Raw genomic sequence first — 21,721 nt, forward strand, 5'->3', positions numbered from 1 at the left:
GACCATGTACAGGCCCATGTCTGTTGTGCATGTACACAAATATGCATGACAACACATAAATTTTAAAAGAAAAGAAATAAAAAAAGAGAACTACCTGCACCTGCTTCCTGACTTAATGTAATCTGGTTTTATTGTTTGGTGTTTGAATAAGGCTACTTGTTTACAACCTTAGGAAAGAGCACATTTCAGTTGCTTTTTCTACAGTGAACTTGGATGTAAGTCCTGTGTTGTCCTCAAACCCCTGAGTTTCAACAACTGAATATTACAAGTACTGGGATGTTATGCCTGAATGAAATCAACTGATGGTTGAGTCTGCCTTTGTCAGCTGACACTGTCCACGGGTACTTCTAGTCTTTATACACTTCCTATGGAAGTGACTGTCCCTTGTAACGTAAAGACTTTTCAGCGGGGGGGGGGGGGGGGAGGGGTTGGGCTGGTAGGGATGGCAAGGGGAAAAAAAGGAGGCAACAATGCTTAATAAGAAATGTACTCATTACCTTGCTCATGTAATTGTAACCCCTCTGTACAATATTTTAACAATAAAACTTATTAATAATAAAACAAACAAACAAAAAAGACTTTTCTGCCCCCTGGCTCCTGAAACCTCCTCTGAAGTTTTCTTCCTCCTGTTGTCTGGATTCAGCTCATGTGTGCTCCTCTCCAAGAGGCTGAGCAAGCTTTCTTGGAAGATGCATTCTGTCTCCAGGGAGAATGAGACATAATACCTCTTTGGGCAGTAACTCAGGTTTCTGCCCAATCCCATCTGCCAGGATTTTGACTGGGCACTCAGAGCTGCAGCTAATATGGAATGAATGAAAAAGACAACAGTGAAATGGAAGACCTCCCTAAAGAGCTTAGAGAAAGAGTCATAGATTGGAAATTGCTTGGAATATGGTCTTCCCTCCATGAGGCCTCTCAATTCACTAGCTAGCATTCCTGGACTGGAGTGCCCTCTTTGTGGCTCCACCCTTGGTCATGTAGACAATTCCTATATTGCCAATGTGACATCAAAAGCTGATGTTTCCAGGGACATTGGAGGGGACAGTAAGAGGTAGCTACCTATTACTTACACACAAACTTCTTAGGCTGTCTAAAGAAACGAAGTCTGGTCATTTGTAGCATTGTGTTGGCAAATTCACCATCTATGGATGGGAGTGCACCTTAATCCTAGTGGAGCTAGAAGTGTCATACAAACGGATTACCCTGAAGCTTTGAGCAGAGCTAGCTGTTGCTGCTGGCTTCTCGACTATTATGTCTTTGAAGTACCAAGAAAATGATGAAAACATCAGCACATCAAAGCAATTCTCAGTGTTCTTTTGCCCCAAGAGTTCCAAAATAAGTTTCCAGCAATAGTTTCGCAAAACTTTGGCTGCTTTGTCCCAAGGAGAGAGGTCACCTGCCCAAAGTGCCTATTGGACCTGGATATCATCTTAGAAACCAGCTCATCTAGGCTTATTTGAGGGCTCTTGAGGTAGGGGGGTGGTGGAAAGTTGATATCCCCAGACCTTATGTCTTTTATCGAGGCATTATCTCTTATTATAATGGCCTCTTTTCTTTTCAGTGAATATCAAGTGTTGTCCTGAATACTGGGTACAAAGCTGTGAACAGAATGAGGTACTTTCATCATGGGGCTTATTTATTGCTGCAAAGCCTAATGCATCATAAATAAGTGGAGATTATGCCAAACTGTTTGATTTCACAATTGAGGAATGTGTAGCTTATACACAAAGCCCAAAAAACAAACAGCTTTAATGTTGTTTCTCTCTTTTTTTGGTGGTAGTAAGGCTTGAACTTTGGGATTGGCGCTGTCCCTGTGCTCTTCAGCTGAGGGCGAGAACTCTATTTGGTTTTCTGGTGATTATTTGGAGATAAGAATCGAAGGGAGGGCTGGGAAGGTGGCTCAGTGGTAGAGAGCTGTCCTTGCATGCTTGAGGCCCTGGGTTTGATTCTTCAGCACCACATAAGCAGAAAAAAATCCAGAAGTGGCTCTGTGGCTCAAGTGGTAGAGTGCTAGCCTTGAGCTGAAGAGCTGAGGGACAGCACCCAGGCCCAGAATTCAGGCCCCACGACATGACCCCCACCCCAAAATAAAAAAGAATCGCAGGGAGTTTCCTGCCCATGCTGGTTTTGAATTGTGATCCTCAGATCAGCCTCCACAGTAGCTAGGTTTACAGGTGTGAACCACTGGTGCCTGGCTAATGTTGCTTCTTACATGCTCACCTTTGGTGCCAACTACCTCCATGAGTCAAATCTCGAAGTGTCAAATTGAGAACTATCTTGAACTTTGAGAAGTTATAGGGAAATAAAAAATTCAGAGATATATGCCACAGGTTAGGGAGTCATAGTTGGATTTGAATGTTTTGTCTCCCTTTGGGTGAATGCTTCTTCTTCAAAGATTTAACACTTTTCTCAAAAACAAAACCAAAAAAATGGGATGGATATACTTAAGCCATATCTTGTCTTGAAAGCCTTCTTGTTTTGAAATTATTTTAAACTCAAAGAAGAGTTGCAAAGAGTAGTGAGAGTTCCCACATACTTCTTCACTGCTTTTTTACTATGAACATACTATTAACATCTTATATAACCACTCTCATTTACTGATTCTAAGACATTCACATTTGCACAATATTATCAAGCTCCAGATGTTATTTGAATTGTATCATATCCCTCTCTAATGTCTTTGTGTATGTGTTCTTGTATTAAAGTACTGATAGCCACAAAAAGGGGTTGGAAATAATTTTTTCCTTACCTGAAAAGGAAGAGGCATGGGACATAGTGCTAACATTGTATAAGCGTGGAGACTGCACATTTTGGAAATGGTTACAAGCCTTATTAAAAGAACTATCTAATTAATAAAAGTTGTCATCCTGGTCAATTGTCCTGGGCCACTGCCTCAAATGTTGCCTTAAAAACCAGCTGGACACACGCCTATCAACCTATGCCACATATCTTTAACCAGTCTTAGTAGAAATTTGCAGCCCAGAAAAATGTGTGATAATCCTTTTGAGCCGGTGAGGGACCCTGCTGCTGCTTCTACCCACCCTTCTGGATAAAGTTCAAGGACGGCCTGATAGTCATATGGATGGAAATCTATGTTGTCATCCTGACCATGTTGACCATAGTGACAGTGGACTGGACTCCTGCCTGACTCCATCACCTCTGACTGCTTCCCAGTGGAAAGCTGCTTTGGATCTGCTGAAACTGAGTCTGTGGCATATTATTTCAGTGATATCCACTAACTCTTCTCTATTCCCACAGTAGATATTGAGGGCAAGGATGATATCACTGGCTTGCCTCAGGCACTTCAAGGATTAGGAAACTAGAAATCCACTCTACAATCAAAGCCTTGCTTGGTTCGGGTGTGGTAAAAGGCCGCTTCCAACAATGGCTATAAAGGAGAGATCTTTATCAATGGAGGTAGTAAGAGGAATTAAACTCACCCCAGCTATTGGAAATAAAAATCTAACAAAATTCTCCACCCAAGGGATGCCTTGAGGCAGTTCTGGTAATCTGGTTCCTCAAGCCAAAGAAACAAAATGGGCCCAAAAGCCAAAAAGAAACTCAGGGAAAGAAAGAGTGTAGTAAAGAAAGCCTTAGAAAGGAATTGAAAAAAAAACTCTCCTCTGGATTAAAAAAAAAAAAGGATATAAAAATAAGGATTGTCTTAAAATGTTTGTCACAGTGGAAAGGGGAAGAAGACAAACCCCAGAAAGTTTAAGTATGTAATAAATGGTAGGAGTATGTCTTAAAAATGAAGCTTATGAGTAAGTTGGTATGAAATTAAGCTAGCTTTCATATACATAGAGTCAGGATGGGTGAACTGATGTGGAACTATTTTTTATGTTTATCTGTATGGTAGGGAGGAAGGATATGCTCACTTCAATCTAGATGCTGGTTTAGCTAATTAGAGCAGCCAGGTAGACTCATTGTGAGAGGGGATTCTCTTAAATTTACCAGGACTGAATGACTCCTTCCCTTTGCCCTTTTGCGCTCACATTGCATTCTCTATTCCAAAGGGTTTATGCCCTGTGAAATGATGTTTGGCAGACCATCCTTCTTGTGTCCTCGCTTAAAAACTGCAATGTTGACATAGATGACTGCTCCAGTCTTTACAGGCACTGCAGACTGTTCAACAGGAACTCCATTCCCAATTTCAGGCACTCCTGCAGGTAGCCCCTGTAGTTGGCCATAATTACTGACCATGAGACACTGTGTGGGTCATATGACATCAAAAACAAACTATCTCTCCTCAGTGGAAAGGACCTTATACTGCTATCCTAACAGCTCCAACCACTGTCAAGGTGAATGGGATCTGGTCCTGGATCCACGCTTCACCACTTAAGGTGGCCCGGCTACCAGAAGAGACAAATGGATGGTGTATAAGGACACTGAAAAGCCTCTCAAGCTAAGACTTATCTCATCATAATTTTTGATTTATGCTTCTGTGCTCTAAATGCTGTTAACTACCACTGGCAGTTTAGAATCAAAGAGACAAGGCGACAGTTTTCTTACTTCTGCTATTGTAATGTCCCTGATTGTAGCAATTTAATTTTACCAACCAACTCAACTTGTGGAATATGACAAAATGCTTCAGGCATCTTGATGTCACACCCCTTCTCCTACTATGTTCTGGTGCAATGGAAGCCTATGGTCATACATTAATCCAACCTTGGACTCTTGGATTTTGATAACAGCAGTTCCCCAATTAAATCTTTATACCAAAAGTAAAAATTTTCAGAGATTGTTATCCCACCTCTTAACCAACAGGACAGATTTTATTCCTATGCTGTTAGGGGTGAGTCTGGTTACCTCTGTTGGAGGAGCAGCTTTTTCTGGAGGTGCTGTAAGACATAGTTTAAAACTAGCTCAGGAATTTGAGGAGAGGGTCGATGAGGATACTCATGCCTCTTCAGTGTCTCTGGCATGCATACAAAGACAACTGAACTCTCTAGCGGGGGTGGCCTTGCAGAATTATAGGGCACTAGACCTTCTCACAGCTTCCAAAGAGGCAACCTATGTTTTTCTAAGGGAAGAGTGCTGATACTGTGTAAATGAATCACGGCTGGAGAAGAAAACATAAAGGTTCTAGATAAACTGTGTGAAGGACTCCACCAGCACCCATCCGCTAAACTACATCTAGTATGGGCTCAAAGCCTTTTGGCCTGGTGGCTAGTATCCCTACCACCAGCAATTATACTATTTCTTCTACTTGTTATTACTGGTTCCTGTGTGGTTAACTCTTTGATATCACTTATAGAAAAAATAATTGGGACTGTCAAGCTGATGGCCCTTCAGGCCCAGTACAGCCTCCTGAGTCAGGAAGAAGAGTCAAGAATTTGACTCAGTTACAAAAAGAAGGGGGAATGTAAGGATCCCTTAGGATAAAAGACCCCAAGACCAAGCAAGGACACTGAGTCAGGATATTAACCTCTTATGGGGAACTGAGGAATGCAATAATCTCTTGCTTGAAACTGAGGAATGAAATAACAGGAAACTGCTATTGTAAAAGTCCCTTGTTTGAAAAAAAAAAGTTGATGTTATCATATTAATAGAACTTTGCAGCTTGTACCAGCTTGTGTTTTTTGCCTTCATTAGCGTAGGCTGTGTCCATGTTTAGGGTCATAGTGTTAGCTCCCAAGTCTACACTGTGTCCCTGGCAGGACAACTTCTGTAGCACCTAACAAACTTCTTTAATCTCTAAGCCCGCTTTGATGGACTCATTCTCAGACCCTGTAAGAATTGAAATAACAGTGATTAAGTTGTCTTAGACACTAATGAGGGGAATTTGTTTTAAGGATATCTCAGGTAACCTCAAAGTAAGAATAGAGTAGGAGCAGACCTAAAATCTAGAAGTAGCCATGAACATCCATTGGCAACCTGGGAATGATTGTCTCCTGAACCCACATACCTATTTCAGCATTCTCACTGTTAGGAAAATGGAGGAAAACAGAAAAGAAATAGGCCAGACTCGATGATCAACAGGTGAGGACTGTTTATTGCCAGCAAGGTGCACAGACCTTTCAGGTTTGGAGGTTGTTCGAGGGACTATATTTTGGCTGGACTTATATAGGGCTTGTTTTCACAAGGAAGCAGAAAATGAAAAGTGGCTTATGCTCTCTTAGGCCACAAGGAGACGTCCTTGACCAGGCCCACAAGTTGAATGTTCTACTCTGGATGAAGGGCTATTGTCCCCTGGGGACCAAGTGTTATATCCTTGGCCAGGCACTGATTGGAACCTGCCTGCTGACAGGCATGTGGCCACTCCTGTTTTCTTATACCTGGTGTCTTACTTGAGCTGGAGGAATTAGGCAGGAGTGAATCTTTCACTCACCCTCAATTCAGGCTTTCACTGAGCTGGATGCAGAGCAAAACAAGCACAAAGCCACTGGTAACAACCAAAAACCAGCCCTGCTTCTATTCCCTGCAAACATTCTCCAGGAAATATTGCCACACCATGCAGAACAATTCCTACCAGATCTGCTGAGTTTCTGCTAGGCCCAAAAGTCGGGTTCCCTTTCCATTTTACTTTTCATTTTCAGTCTTTTTCTCTTGTTTGTTTTTCTATGAGATCTCTTTTATTTGTATTCATACACACACACACACACACACACACACACACACACACACACACACACACATACACACATTTGTGAAAATACCTTACAGAGAAGTTACAATTACATGAGTACATGAGCAAGGTAATGAGTACATTTCTTATTAGGGATGGTAAGAGGAAACAAAGTGGGAGGCAACAATGCTTGATAAGAAATGTACCCATTACGTTTTATTTGTATTCTGTGACAAGTGATCTGATTTTTCCCTGTTACTGCTTCCAATACATGCTGCCCTAGGTCCAATTGAACACTCTACCACAATGCCTGGACCTCTGCTGAAACAGCTTCACCTAGTCCTATAATTGAATCCCAGGAGGCTCGGAATATGTCTCAGTGATAGAATGCTTCCCTAGCATGCATGAATTCATGGGTTCGATTCCTCAGCAACACATAAGCAGAAAACACCAGAAGTGGTGCTGTGGCTCAAGTGGTACAGTGCTAGCCTTGAGTAAAATAAGTTCAGGGGCAGTGCAAAGGCCCTGAGTTCAAGCCCCAGGACTGGCACAAAAAAGGAAAAAGACTTGAACCCCAGGGCCTCCGATGTCACATTTAGAAGGCATGTTTTCTTCCTACATTGTCTGTCATGTTTATCTACAGCTTTCTCTAACAAAGGTTTTTCATTGAAACTACAGTTGCTTACATCTCAGGCTTAGGATCTGATATAGGGATTGATCTCTGGGCAACAGGGCTGGTTGAAATGCAAGACATTTCCTTAGCACAATTCAAGGGCCTACTCTACTTGTTTTAGTGTTCTGGGAAAGTTTTCTAAAGCAGTTTTGAAAGCTTGAAGAAAGAAAGCACAAAGCTCATTGCTGGTCTCATTAACTATTGGGTGAAAACTCCTGAAGAGTGGTGGGAGGTGGGGATGTCTTCCTGCTTGGCCCATAGTAGCACGGCATGCAGCTCTTCTGCAATCAAGCATATTTCTACTGATCTTATGTGGACATGCCAGCCATCCTGGTACTCTCCAGGTAACATTCCTTAGGCACCAGGAACTCCATGTAATGAAGTTCAGGGAGTTTACACAGTGCAGAGAAGAGGCAGTTGAGGGTGCAGGCTGACAGCAGTTTAGCAAGGAACTTGAGCTCCTAGAGATAGTGGCAGGAACACAGGCCCAGGATCATCATGACCACATAGCTATGGGTAATAGCACACTCCACTGGGATCCACACCCGCACTATCTGGACAACCTGTTGCCGCAGCTTGAGGAAAGTAGAGGGATATAAATGAAGCAGATTGTGTCTACTGAGGTGCAACACATCCAGCTGGGCAGCATGGATACAGTCTGCCAAGAAGTTCATGTCCACATGGTTCAGAGCACAATTGGCCAGGTCCAGCATTCTCAATCATGTCCTGAAGGGGCTGTAGAACATGGAGTAATCAGCACAAATCAGAGGAGTTCCATGTGAGCAACAATGGATGTGAGCAATCCATCTGCTTGTCTGTCACAGAGAACAAAGACTTGCAGGGCAAGTCTTGTTCTTACCTGACTGCATGGAGTCTGTGAAAATAGTTTTGACACATGGTGCTACATGAAATGCAAATGTCTGTGTCCATAAATATGGTTCACTGGGATGCAGCCTGGCTCCCTTGCTTTCACACAGTCTACAGCTGCTGGGCTTGCTGTGTGGTTCAGAATTAACCTGAACCAATGAAACCTTTGTCTTCATCTCACCTAAATGGCAGATTTTATCAACAACCATTTTCATATGAAAGGAGTTATGTACATGATCTTGGAGAAAACATCCACTCTGAGAGCTTGCTACAGGGGAAATGAGGCATTAGTAAGAAAAAAGAGCCGTTATTCTAACAATAGAAGAATCCATTACTGTAGAGCCAGGAAGGGAAAGCCAGACATCCCCAACTGAGGCACCATATCCACAATCCAATAATTCTGATTTAGATAGTGTTGGCAGCAAGCATCAGCAAAGGGGCAGCTGGACCCTGTCTCTGACTGAGTCCCTCACTGTCTGTTTGTGCATGCCCCTCTTGATATCATAGCTGCAAATGGGTGAAACTATTAGCTAAGGCCTTATGAGAATCCTGCTTGTGGAGGAGGCCAGGCATTCCCCCAATTCCCATGAATGATCTTGGGTTAATATCTGCTCAGGAAAGCCAGGGTGATACTGCAGTCCCACCGTCAGCTGACAACAACCTCATGTCACCCAGCTGAGCCAGATTTCTATACCTGACCTGAGATAATGCCAGTCACACAGTGTTGGGAACTTTTTTTGCACCACAATAGACAACTACAGGAGTCACTATAGTTAGCTATGCCTTATAAAGCAACATTCTAGACCCATTAGTTAGCATGTTCTTTTCACAGCGACCTCTCCCTCTCCCTTCCCCCTCCCGCTTTCCCTCTCTGTCCTGCTCTTCTTGCTTTCCCCCACTCTTTCTCCTATCTATGCTAGGAATTACAGCCAGGATTTTTCATGTGCTAGTCAAACACGTAGCATCAAGGCACATTTTAGCCCTTATCTTTCTTTCTTTCTTTCTTTATTCTTTCTTTCTTTTTTTCTTTCTTTCTTTCTTTCTTTCTTTCTTTCTTTCTTTCTTTCTTTCTTTCTTTCTTTCTTTCTTCTTTCTTCTTTCTTTCTTTCTTTCTTTCTTTCTTTCTTTCTTTCTTTCTTTCTTTCTTTCTTCCTCTGTCTCTCTGTCTCTCTCTCTCTCTTTGTCTGTCTCTTTCTCTCTTTCTTTATTTATTTTGAAGACAAAGACACCATTCAAACTCAGTATCTGATGCTTTTGCTCACTGGCTGGTACTCTAATATTTGAGCTACACCTTCAACCCCCAGACCTTGTTTTTTGAGGCAGTCTCCCTATGTTATCCAGGCTGGACTTGAACTCACTTTCCTTCTTCCTCAGGCTTCTGAGTGTTGGGATTGCAAGCCTGGTTTTGATGTCTACCTTACACATTGTCTCTTTCTAACTAGAAGCATTCCCCTGAGGTCCCTCACTATTCTGGATCAATCCTGGTCCTCTAACTTCTTTATTTCTCTTTTGTGCTCTCTTATGTGCAGCTCCAGAGAGCATTGAGCTTGGGGCTTTGTGAATAAGCTGTTCTTCTACCTATCACTCAGTGCCCCTACAGCCTGTGAAGCCAAGGACCAGAGTGCTTGACCCATCCCTCTTCCTTTCAGTCTCTGAGACTCTGAGAATCTGGATCTTCCCTGTCAGCATGGAGAGGGCCACACTCAGCTCTATCAGGTAAGTCATGTGACTGAGCTCTCAGGAGATGGAGCCAAGGAGGCAGTCTTCATGCTTAGAAGTTGGGACAGAAGTGAAGGGTGTGTCAAAGGCCTTGATGGGGAGGATGAGTGAAGTCAGATGAGGGAATCCCACCTGGTCTAACAACTGCTGCACATGCCAGCATGTAGCCGCACATTGTGGGCCACTTCCAGCTTGCACAGCTAACCTGTCCTGGCTAGGCTTAACACCTGCAGGGGCTACCCAGGGCTCAAGCTGTCTTCCCTGAATGAGGGGCAGTGCATCTGCAGAGCAGCCATACCTACTGATTTCAGGGCCTGCACCACTATCTCAAAGTTGCCTTCAATGACAAATAAATAAATGAGGACTTCAATAGGTCACCTGACTGCACAGGGCTCTGCCTGTAGTTGGCAGCATATTCTAGCCAGGAGCTCAGTGTGGCCCCACTTTCCCAGAGCCCTTCCACAAGGGCATTGCTGTACCTGCACATCCCGGATACCCATAAGGTCAGATCTCTGCAGCTGATGAATCCTTTTAAAGAATTATTTAAGAAGGATTTTTTCCTTTGTTTTATTTAGAAAAGAATATTTTAAAGGTTCATTCCCTGGAAAACACTTGCCCAGTTTTAAATGCCAAGACAAATAGTTGGGTTCCACATGAGAGTGCCATTAAGATACTAGAACTCTATGTACTTTTCAGGGATACAATGAATTTTGGGATGACTCAATGTTTTAGGTATCCATGATTCTAATACTAGATACATTTCTACTTTCTCAAAACTTACAGAGAAGAGATTTTGATTCCAAGAGACTTTGAATAATAGTATGAAGTCTTTCATAACTCCGCATCAACTCTTCATTTTATGAACTTATTTTCCTAATATAATTTATGAAGCTTTATAGTTAATTATTTTCTCCAAAGTCACAAAATCATTTTTTGAAGATTTTCTAATAGGTATAAAGCTTTGCGCCTGAAAGGTCAATATAATCCTTTTTGTCAACTATAATCAAGAATCTCTTGAAATTATTTTTGAATGTTAAATTCCTCCAAAGCCTATAGTTGAATGGAATCGCTTCTATCCTGAGTGTATGAATTGTGTGTGCTTGGGAAAAGTTCCATTTATCCCATTAATATGTGGAGGATATTTCACAGGGAGGAGATCCAGATAGTACCTACCCACTTTGGTCTCATCTCTGTACTCTGTGCGTTTGGACAAATTTCAACTTTGTTCATGACTCATTTAACTTCTGTAGATCCTATGATGAAGATACTCCTTGTTTTTTGGGGGGGTCTGGTTGTGGGGCCTGAACTCGGCCTGGGCACTGTACCTCAGCTCTTCAGCTCAAGGCTAGCATTCTACCACTTGAGCCACAGAGCCAATTCTGGCTTTTTTCTTTTTGCTTATGTGATGCTGAGGAATTGAACACAGGGCCTCAGGCATGCCAGGCAAGCACTCTACCCCTGAGCCAACTTCCCAGCCTGATGAAGATACTCTTAAATTTAATTTTTTTTCTAAAATATATCAGAAGCCTGTAAGTATTCCTCAATACATCTTGTATTCCCACAACTTATGCAATCCCTTCCTTTGATACAAAAGTCCTTCCTCTAATTAATATTAGCTAACTCCAATAGTATAGTATAAATAATTACTCAGGTTGAGGAGAGAAAGTTGTTCTATAAGTGAAATAAATACTTAGTTTTCTCAAATTTTATCATTTTTTAACCTCTGAAAAACTCTAGAGATCCTAACTAAAAGCAGCTTTCATTTACACACACGAGAAAAGAGGTTAATTAATCTATTATACACCAAGAACAATGATCCTCTGAGAGAAAAAACCATGGCATTTTTAATTATGGCTGTTATTATTATTTTAAGAACTTTTGTATCCCTTTTTATCCAAAGAAAAAAATTAGATACTATTCTTAAACAGACCAAGTTTCATTACCAAGAAAGCTAAAAGAAAACCTAAATAATGTGAGAAAATAACTATATATTATAGATTTTAACCTCAGAGAATATATGAAGAACTCCTTAATCAAGTAACACAAAAGGAAATTCACTTTAAAATAGTTGTGGAACTTGAACAAACATTTCTTCAAAGCAGAGAGATAAATCACCACTAAGCAACCCCAATGTTGCTAGGAAAATGCCATCAAAATCACAGGAAGATACTGCTTCATGCCTTCTACAATGATTGTGACTTTTAAAAAAATACAGAAAATGGGCTGGGAATGTGGCTTAGTTGTAGAGTGCTTGCCTAGCATGCATGAAGCCCTCGGTTCAATTCCTCAGTACCACATAAACTGAAAGAGCTGGAACTGATGCTGTTGCTAAAGTGGTAGAGCAAAAGAAGCTCAGGAAGAGTGCCCAGACCCTGAGTTCAAGCCCCAGGACTAGGAGAAAAGAGGAGGAGTTGAACTCTTTTGGCACAGCTAAGCTAATGAGAATGTAGAATGTTACAACCACATAGAAAACAGGTTGGTGAATCTTCAAAGAGTCTAACATAGAATTACAATATGACTCAACAATTCTATTTGTAAAGATACAAACAAACAATGGACAATAGAACTTACATGGATGGCAGTTTTCATTATAGCCTTATTTATAAATACTGGATAGAAACCTTCCTAATGTTCATTTATAGATGAATGAATAAACAAAATATGGCATCTCATAGTGTGGAAATTAATGTGCCACAAGAAATAAATGACACTCTGTACATGCTGTAACATGGACTGCACCAACCTTGAAAAACATTATAAAACTAAGTATTTCAAACCAGACACAAAAGCATAGCTCATGTAGGATTGTACTTATAAGAAATATCTAGAATATACAACAGAAACTGATAGCAGATTAGAGATTGTCCATAGTTAGAGGGAGGAAGAGATGAGTGACAATTTATCGATTAATGACGATACAGTTTCTGTTGGGTCTTCGTCCGTCCCACGAAAGACGGACGGGGTCTGAGGAAAGGTAAGTGCGGAGCTCACCTGTTCCCCAGCCTCCCTCAGCCCTGGAGACAATCAGACACAGGGGGGAGCCAAATCCAGCAGGTAGAAAACTCATTTATTAACAGAGAGCAGCCCTTTTTAAAGACAAAAAGGGCGGGTGGCATGGCAAGGGAGGAAGAAGAACCAATCACTGTCAAGGTCATACCCTATCATGCACCTCGACCTTCACCGACTGGTTAGGCACTGATCGGAAGGTCAATTGGGCTCTGCCCACTCTACTCTCTCCCAGCGCCATCTTTGCTGCCCATGTGCTCTACAGTTTCTGTTTGAAGCAATAAAAAATTTAAATACTGGTTATGGTTGCACAACACTATGAATATGAGCAATGTAACTTAAACACTTATATATTGGAAATGTGGTTATTTATAATTCACCACAATTTAAAATGTCAAAACATGAAAATTAGTATTAAAGATGTGTTTCATGGGCTGATAAAAACCAAAATGACAGCTCAACATGAGTGGCTCATGCTTGTAATCCTTGCTACTCAGGAGCCTGTGACCTGAGGATTACAATTTGCAGCTAATCCAGTCAGGACTTTTATCTCCAATTATATACAAAAAAAAAACTAGAATTGTAGCTGTGACTCACATGGTAGAGAGCCAGCCTTGTGTGAAAAGGGCTAAGGGACTTGAGCTCAAGCCCCAGTACTAGCACAAAAGAACAAAAAAAAAAAAAACCCAAATGATAATGGTTGTTCTCAGCACTCAAGAAACCTACTAATTTTTTGTTCTTTATCAATGTTTCCCTAATGTTAGGATATGAAAACCACATCCAGGAACATTTAAAAATTCATCTTTCCTCAGCGTTTCCATAAATGCATGGCAAATCCCAGAATTGCTATACTGATTTCTATTACAGGTTTGTGACATCATGATTTCAAAACCGCACACGAGGGGCTAGGAATGCAGCTCAGTGGTAGTGTTCTTGTGAAGTGTGCACAAGATCCTGTGCTCCATCCCCACTACTTCTATGAAAAAACTCCAAATCACAACACACATACTCATAAACAAAAGTATTGTTTTAACTGATCATTTCCTATAAGAATGGCTTCTATTATTTCTTTGACTAATGTTTAGCAAATCTGTGGCTCCTAAGAGAGACACAATTTACATTAATAGAGTTAACTGAAGTGATAATTTATGTGGAAGTTAGAAATTTCTCATAAACTCTAACGGAGAGCATTACATTTCAAGTGGTAATAGGGAATTTCTTTTATCTTGCAGAAACCAGTAACATTTAGAGGCACATCAAAGACCTTTTAAAAGAGAGTATGGGAAAGAATAACATGACCATTTAGGAATGCTTCAATTTCTTTTTGAGACCATAAAATAATAATAATAATCAGAACCAATATTTTCTGGATTTTGAAGATTCTGTGCATTAGCACAATGAAAATATGAAGTTTTTATAAAATTTAAAACTCTTCATTCTAACAGATCACATACAGTTGGATTTAAAAGTTTCTCTTTCTTATTTGGTAAAAGAAAATGTTACATTTTGTCTGGCTTGGCCCACAGGATAAAAAAGAGCAAGATAATCCAAGTATTCTAGCTGGTTGCTGGTGGCTCACACATGTTATCTTAGCTGAGGATGAGATCTGAGGATTGCAGTTGAAAGGCCAGGAAGAAAACTTCCTGAGAAATTTATCTCCAATTAACCACCAAAGAAAGCCAGAAATAGGGCTGTGGCTTATGTGGTAAAGTACTAGCCTTGAGCAGAAATGTTCAAGTACAGGACCCTAGCCCTGAGTTCATTCCCCAGGATTAGCAAAAACCCAACGAAACCAAACAAAAAATACCACCCAAGAGAAAACCCCCAAATATCCCCTATATTCCAATCTTGCTTTCTCAGATATTAGTCAGCACTTGCCTGATAAATCCTGCCCCATATTGGTGAGCATTTTCCCCCTAGGAAAACTTGATCATTCTCCATCATGTAAAGTCTGAAGTGGATGAGAAAGAGAGGTGTTTGAGGCTTAAGCACTAATATTTCTTTTAGTATCTTTTTTCCAGTAGAAGGACAAATTGATGAAGTCTGTTATTACAATATCTCGAAGCTGGGATTCAGCTGAGCTGCATTCCTGAGTTCATAGAAGAAGTTACGTTATGCTGCTCAGTTCTACAAGAAGAGGTCCATGTTTTTATTTTCCATGCTACTTCAACACTTCAACCCTTGACATTCAGATAGACCACACACACACACATGCCTTAAAGGGCTTCTCTTCCACATTTTGCAAAAGATAACGTTGAGCATGTTAGGTTTAGGTATCCATTTCTGTTGTTGCCAGGGGTCAGCCTCGGATCACAATCCTCTACATACTCATCCTTCATAGGTCAAATTATAATGTGTACCATTATCCCTGCTTGTTGGTTGATCTGGAAACTCACATTTTACCCAAGCTGGCTTCAAAATGCAATATTCTATACTACTTTCCAAAGTGGTTGAACAAGTTTATACTCCCACCAACAATGCAGTAAGGTTCCCTTCTGTCCACATCCCATTCAGCATCTGTTGTTAATAGAGTTCTTAATTATAGCCAATCTAACTGGGGTGAGGTGGAATCTCTATGTTGTTTTGATTTGCATTTCTTTTATGGCTAGGGAGGTTGAGCATTTATTTCTTCATTGGCCATCCTTCTTTCCTCTTCCGAGAAATTTCTCTTTAATTCTTTAGCCCACTTATTTATTGGGCAGTTGTTTCTTTGAGGATTTGTTGTTGGGGGATTTAATTGAATTCCAGGTATATTGTAGATATGAGACACTTGTCCGTTGTATGGCTAGTGAAGATGTTCTCCCAATCAGTGGACTTCCTATTGATCTTGCCAGCTATGACCTTTGTCTTGCAGAAACTCTGCAATTTCATGCACTCCCATTTGTCCAACCTTTCTTTGATTTGTTGTGTTTCTGGATCTCTTTTACAAAAATTTCTGCCTGTGCCAAGGAGGCCTAGGCTTTCTCCTTTTTTATCTTGTAATGTTTTCAGGGTGTCTGCTTTGACACCCAGGTCTATGATCCATTTGGAGTTGATTCTGGTACAGGGTGATATATAAGGATCTAGCTTTAGTTTTCTATAAGTGATTAACGAATTTTGCCAGCACCATTTACTGAAGAGGCTGTCTTTCCTCCATTCTATTTTTTTAGCTCCCTTATCGAAGATTAGATGGCTATAGGTCATTTCTGGGTTCTCAATTCTATCCCATTAGTCCTGAAGTCTGTTCTTGTGCCAGTACCAAGCTGGTATCATTACTATGGCTTGGTAGTAAAGTTTGAAATTTGGTATTGATATTCCTCCAGCACTATTCTTTCTGTTAAGGATCGTGTTTGCTATTCGGGATATTTTATTATTCCATATCAGCTACTTTGGAAAGTAGTATGGAGGTTCCTCAGAAGACTCCATATAGAGCTCCCCTATGACCCAGCAATACCACTTTTGGGCATTTACCCAAATGATCACAAACAAGGCCACACTAAAGCTACCATCACGACTACGTTTATTGCAGCATTATTTACCATAGCTAAGATATGGAACCAACTCAGCTGCCCCTTCATAGATGAATGGATCAAGAAAATGTGCTATATATACACAATGAAATTCTCTGCTTCCATCAGAAAGAATGGCCTTGCCCCATTTGTTAAGAAATGGAAAGGTTGGTACAAATTATATTAAGTGAAGTAAGTCAGACCCAAAGAAACATAGGTCCCATGGTTTCCCTTATTTGCAATAACCAGTATATGTCTGAGACAAGTAAAAACGGTCAGATAAATTGATGTTAGGCAAAATGAACCCTAAGATAAGGACTCAAATGTTTTTTTTTTCTTTCTTGTGATTCTTTCTTTTTTTGGGGGGGGGGGTCCGGTTGTGGGGCCTGAATTCTGGGCCTGGGCACTGTCCCTCAGCTCTTCAGCTCAGGGTTAGTGCTCTATCACTTGAGCCACAGCACCGTTTCTGGCTTTTTTCTTTTCGCTTATGTGGTGCTGGGGAATAGAACCCAGGGCCTCATGCATGCAAGCAAGTGATCTACCACTGAGCCACTTTCCCAGCCCCTTTCTTGTGATTTTTTCTAACATATTTATAAGATGATTTCTTTCTTGCTTTGTATGTCCCTCCCCCACAGTATAACCACTGTTTTCACTGTATTTGATGTTGGTATAATTTGTGGAGGGGAAGGGAATAAACAAATTGTTTAAATAGGTATACATGTGGATCCATTACAACAATGAGATGTACAAGACGTTATATCGAAAAACGAACTTTACAACTTTAGTGTGGGACGGAGGGCGCATGTGGGGGAAGGGATGGGAACAAAGAAGGAGGCAACAATGCTTGATAAGAAATGTACTCATTACCTTGCTCATGTAATTGTAACCTCTCTATACGGTACTTTCACAATTAAAAAATGCAATCTTCCCTATCTCCACCTCCAGAATAGCTAGGATTATAAATATGCCACCGTGTTCAATGTAAAATTAACTCATTTTTTTGTTTGACTGAGGTTTGAACTCAGGGTGGCATTCTACCACTTCATCCATACACCAGCTCTTATCAAGTTTTTTATCTTTAGTTTATGAATCACTTAATTCACTCCAAGTATCAATTTCATTTTAATTTTAGGAATTATAGTTTATTTTTGTTTTCCTTAAAATATTTGTGACAAGGAAGGAATGTTCTGTTTGAAAAATAAAGATAGTTACCCTTTAAAATATTTACTCTATATTGAAGCTCTTGGAAGCCAAGATATGGCTCAAGTGGCAGAGCACCATCCTTGAGTAAAAACCAAGCAAGCATGTGAACAAGCCCCATTTTACCACACACACACACACACACACACACACACACACACACACACACACACACAATAAAACACTTGGCATGAAATTTTAAGCTTTACAGGTATTAATAATTTTACTTCTCACAAAAATGATTGTGTTAACTAATATCTATAGTAGCACACGAAAAGTCACTAGAATTATATATACTATTTTATTTTCCAGATGAGGAAACTGAGTCATGGGAAAGGTCAGATGATATTTTAGAAGAGGAAGCCAGGAATTCTGTTTTAGAACCCACAGGACTTAACACACCATTTACACTATAATACTGTTTGATTTAGTGTATTAAAAATCCCCTTCTGTACATTGTTTTTACCACACCTCTGATGGACTTCCCGCTCATTGTATTGATTAAAATTTGACCACTTTCATTAACTCACTAAACATTTTTCCAGAGCTACCCAGGCTTCTGAAAACACTAAGCTAAGAGATAATTTTGAGGGTCAAGTGACTTAAATCTGCAGAGATAGGTTTGTACGAATCTAATGAAGGTTAAGCTTATCCTCTTGGGAGCCCTTCAAGATCCTGGAAGAGGAAAAAGCTGTGGTCACCCAGTCAAAAATTTTGATACATTTTGAGACATATAAATTCAAATGGATAGAACTAGTATATTTTTTAACCCAATATCTCCTGTGTCATTTGGCATGCTTTCTTCCCTTTTTAATTATTTTTAGATAGTTGTACAAAGGAGTTTCAACTAAATGAGTCCCTTTACATGTACAGTGCATTTTGATCAGTTACTGCTTCCATCGTTCTCTCCTCCACCTATCCATTTCCTTGCCTATTTTCTAATATGTCTGAGTTCCATTTCCACATCTGCACATTGACTATTATGACTATATTTGCCCACCATTCATCCCTCTATTTGTCTACTCACTTCTGCTTATTTCCCATCCCTCTCACTCATGTTTCAGCTCCTTAGTATTCTTTTTGTTAAACTATTGTTCAAAGTTGTACTAATTTATATTCCCACCAACAATTAAGGTTCCTTCTCCCCTCCTACTCCATTCTTGCCAGCATTTGTTGCTGTTTGTATTCTTGATGATGGCCATTATGTCTAGAATGAGATGGAATCTTGATTCTGTTTTGATTTGCATTTCTTTTTTGGCTAGAGGTCTTCTACAGGTTGTATTTTTAGGTTAGTAACCATGTCCTTTGCTGTGCAGAAGCTTTTTAGCTTGATACAATACTATTTGCCAAGTCTCTTTTCTATTTTCTAAGTTCCTGGAGTTATATTTAGGGAGTTTCTGCCTATGTCAATACATTCTAATGTTTACTCTTTCCTGTAGTAAAGTTTCAATTCTTATATTGAGGTTTTTGATCCACTCTGAATTGATATTAATTTAAGGTGTGAGAGAGGTCATATATATGGACATTTGGTTTTCCCAGCACCATTTGTTGAAGAGGCTGTGTTTTCCCACCATACATTTTATCAGATAGCTGTGGGTTCTTGTATTCATTTCTTCGCCTTCTAGTCTGTTCCACTTCAGGTCTGTCATACTTTCTAGAGTGGCTAGGACTATTTTGAGATTAACTAAGGAGAATGTGAGTTGGAATTCATTTAGTTTGATTTTACAGAAGTCTCTTATAATCACATATTGAATACTTTATTTACTGATAGTCATTGTACTGTAGCAATAATTTTCATGGCACATTTTTAGTAGAAACATTGAGTAAAGTTGTTTAATTGTTTAATCATTTGTTAATGAAGAGGAATTCATCACATAGATTGCCAGAATATTTTGGTTCTCTTTCTGATTTATATATATACACTTAAAATTGATGAAAGCAACATAATTGTTAGACACACAGGTTAATGAGTGTCTAAGTAAGTTGAAAATGATTTAAGGTTAGTCTCTGGACAGGAAAAAAATAAAAGGATCTGAGAATATAGAACTCACCTAGAAAAAACTTCTGAGAGAGGATTTCACAAACAAGACAATTCAAAACTGAAAATATGGAAGAATGAAAATATAGTCAATTATATTGTATGAAAGTAAGAACTATTTTTTATAAAATATATTAATAAAAAATTATCATTTTACAAAGGATTTATAGTATAACCTAAAATAGTAAAATACCTTTTCATTTCAAAGAATGAAAAAAAGACACCAAAGGAATATGGGATAACTGCAAAAGACGCTACATATGGATGATGGGAATATCATAAGGAGTAAAGGAAAAGAAATAGAAAAAGTATTTGAAATAATAATGACAGAACTTTCCCCAAATTAATGTCAGGTATGAACTACACTTTCAGGAGAAACTCTGGAAACAGCAAGTTACCAGAATGAATTCTACAAACAACAATAAAGGCCCCCAAAAGAAGAAAAAATCCTCACACAAACAGTTATATGTGGTATGCTGTAATAGTTCATGGTTATAAATTAAAAATAGCCAAAAGGTCTAAGCATCTTGCAGAACTGTAGTACAATGACAGGTGATGACAAGTCCGTGGACACTTTCCTGATGTCTATGACAATCAGAGGGAACCCTTCCTTGACCCCATGAGAGCAGAACTTTCTAGAGGATTACGAGGTTCCTATGACAATGAGTCTGAAATACCTTATTTTCCCTGATGACAAAGTCATTACACTACTTATAAGCTATATGAATCTTAAAAATGAAGCTTAATCTTGCAAAATCTGCTTAAAGTGCATTTATGAAAGAAAGAACTTATAACTCAATATAAGAATAAGAAAATGGGAAGCATTCCTAAACTCTGAAAATGGAATTCTCAAAGTTAGTCAGCTGACTACTGACCATATACATGCCCTGGACCTGCTTCTATTTTCTACATTGTAACACTGCTAGTGGTTCATACCTGTAATTATAGCTACTCAAGAGGCTGAGATCCTAGGATGGCAGGTCAAGGAAGTCAGACTGGGCAGAAAAATACCAGAAAATCTTATCTCCAATTAACCAGCAAATAGCCAGAGGTATGTCTCAAGTGGTAGCATACTAGCCTCAAATCTCAAATAAATAGAGAGAGAATCCAAGGCCCCGAGTTCAAGTCTCAATTCTGGCACACAGAAAAACAAACTAAAAGAATACTGCTATGGGGGGGAGGGGAGCATAAAAATATAAAAAATAAAAAAGAATACTGCTAAAGGAAAGTTTTTGATTATTAGAAGGGGCTCAAGATTTATAATTTTATATTATATACGTATATAATATGTGCAGCTATAATTTAAAATATATAATCAATTTATACATGTAAGAGAGTCCAATCATGATATACATTATCTAATATGTTTTTCCTTTCTTTTACTTTATTTATTGTGTAAATACTGTACAGAGGGGTTATAATATATTTTTCTATGGACGAACAAAGACAAGAATTTCTTTTTTAGAAGCCAAACAAGTAAGAATATGAAGTGAAATACTTAAACTCTACTAAAAACAAAAATCACTAACCTGGAATTCTGAACCCATGAAATTATTCTTCATCAGTCAGATAAATATAATTGACATCTACATTAGAAGGGATTGTATTCAAGTTCACACATGAAAAAAAAAAGGTCACACATGAGCTTTCATTGAGACAGAGAAAATTCCAGGTCAGAAGATAAATGAAAACAATAGAAATAATATAATACCTGTTCTTGGACCAAATAGAATTAAACTTGAAATCCATAGTATAAATTAATAATAGAAAGATACTTAAAGATTAAACACAGCTAGGTGTCCAGGGTACATATCTGTTGTCTTAGCTATGTGAAAGGCTGAGAGTAGGCAGATTGATGTTCCAGGCCAGCCGGGGTGGAAAACAAAAGTCTTCAAAACTTCATTTAATGGAATGAAGATGGTATACACCAGTCATCTCAGCTATGATGAAAATCCATATGGGAAGGGGGTGAGACACATCTCAGAAGTATATAACCAATGCTAAGTCCAAAACGAGCTTTACAACGTTGTTGCGGGGGGGGGGGGGGCGGAAGGAGAAGGTTGGGATTGGGGGGGAGGGGGGAGGCTGGGAAGGGATGTGAAGGATAAACAAAGGAGGAGGCTGCAATGCTTGGTAAGAAATGTACGCATTATCCTGCCCAT

At 39.6% G+C, this 21,721-nt stretch overlaps 1 pseudogene; it reads right to left on the reverse strand.

The window, feature by feature from the left end:
* Positions 1-7,344: 7,344 nt before the first annotated feature.
* LOC122127620 lies at positions 7,345-11,057 on the reverse strand (annotated as a pseudogene).
* Between the last annotated feature and the right edge of the window lie 10,664 nt (positions 11,058-21,721).

Source organism: Dipodomys spectabilis, unplaced genomic scaffold, assembly GCF_019054845.1.
Source record: "Dipodomys spectabilis isolate Male_0828 unplaced genomic scaffold, ASM1905484v1 ptg000305l, whole genome shotgun sequence".
NCBI lineage: Eukaryota > Metazoa > Chordata > Mammalia > Rodentia > Heteromyidae > Dipodomys > Dipodomys spectabilis.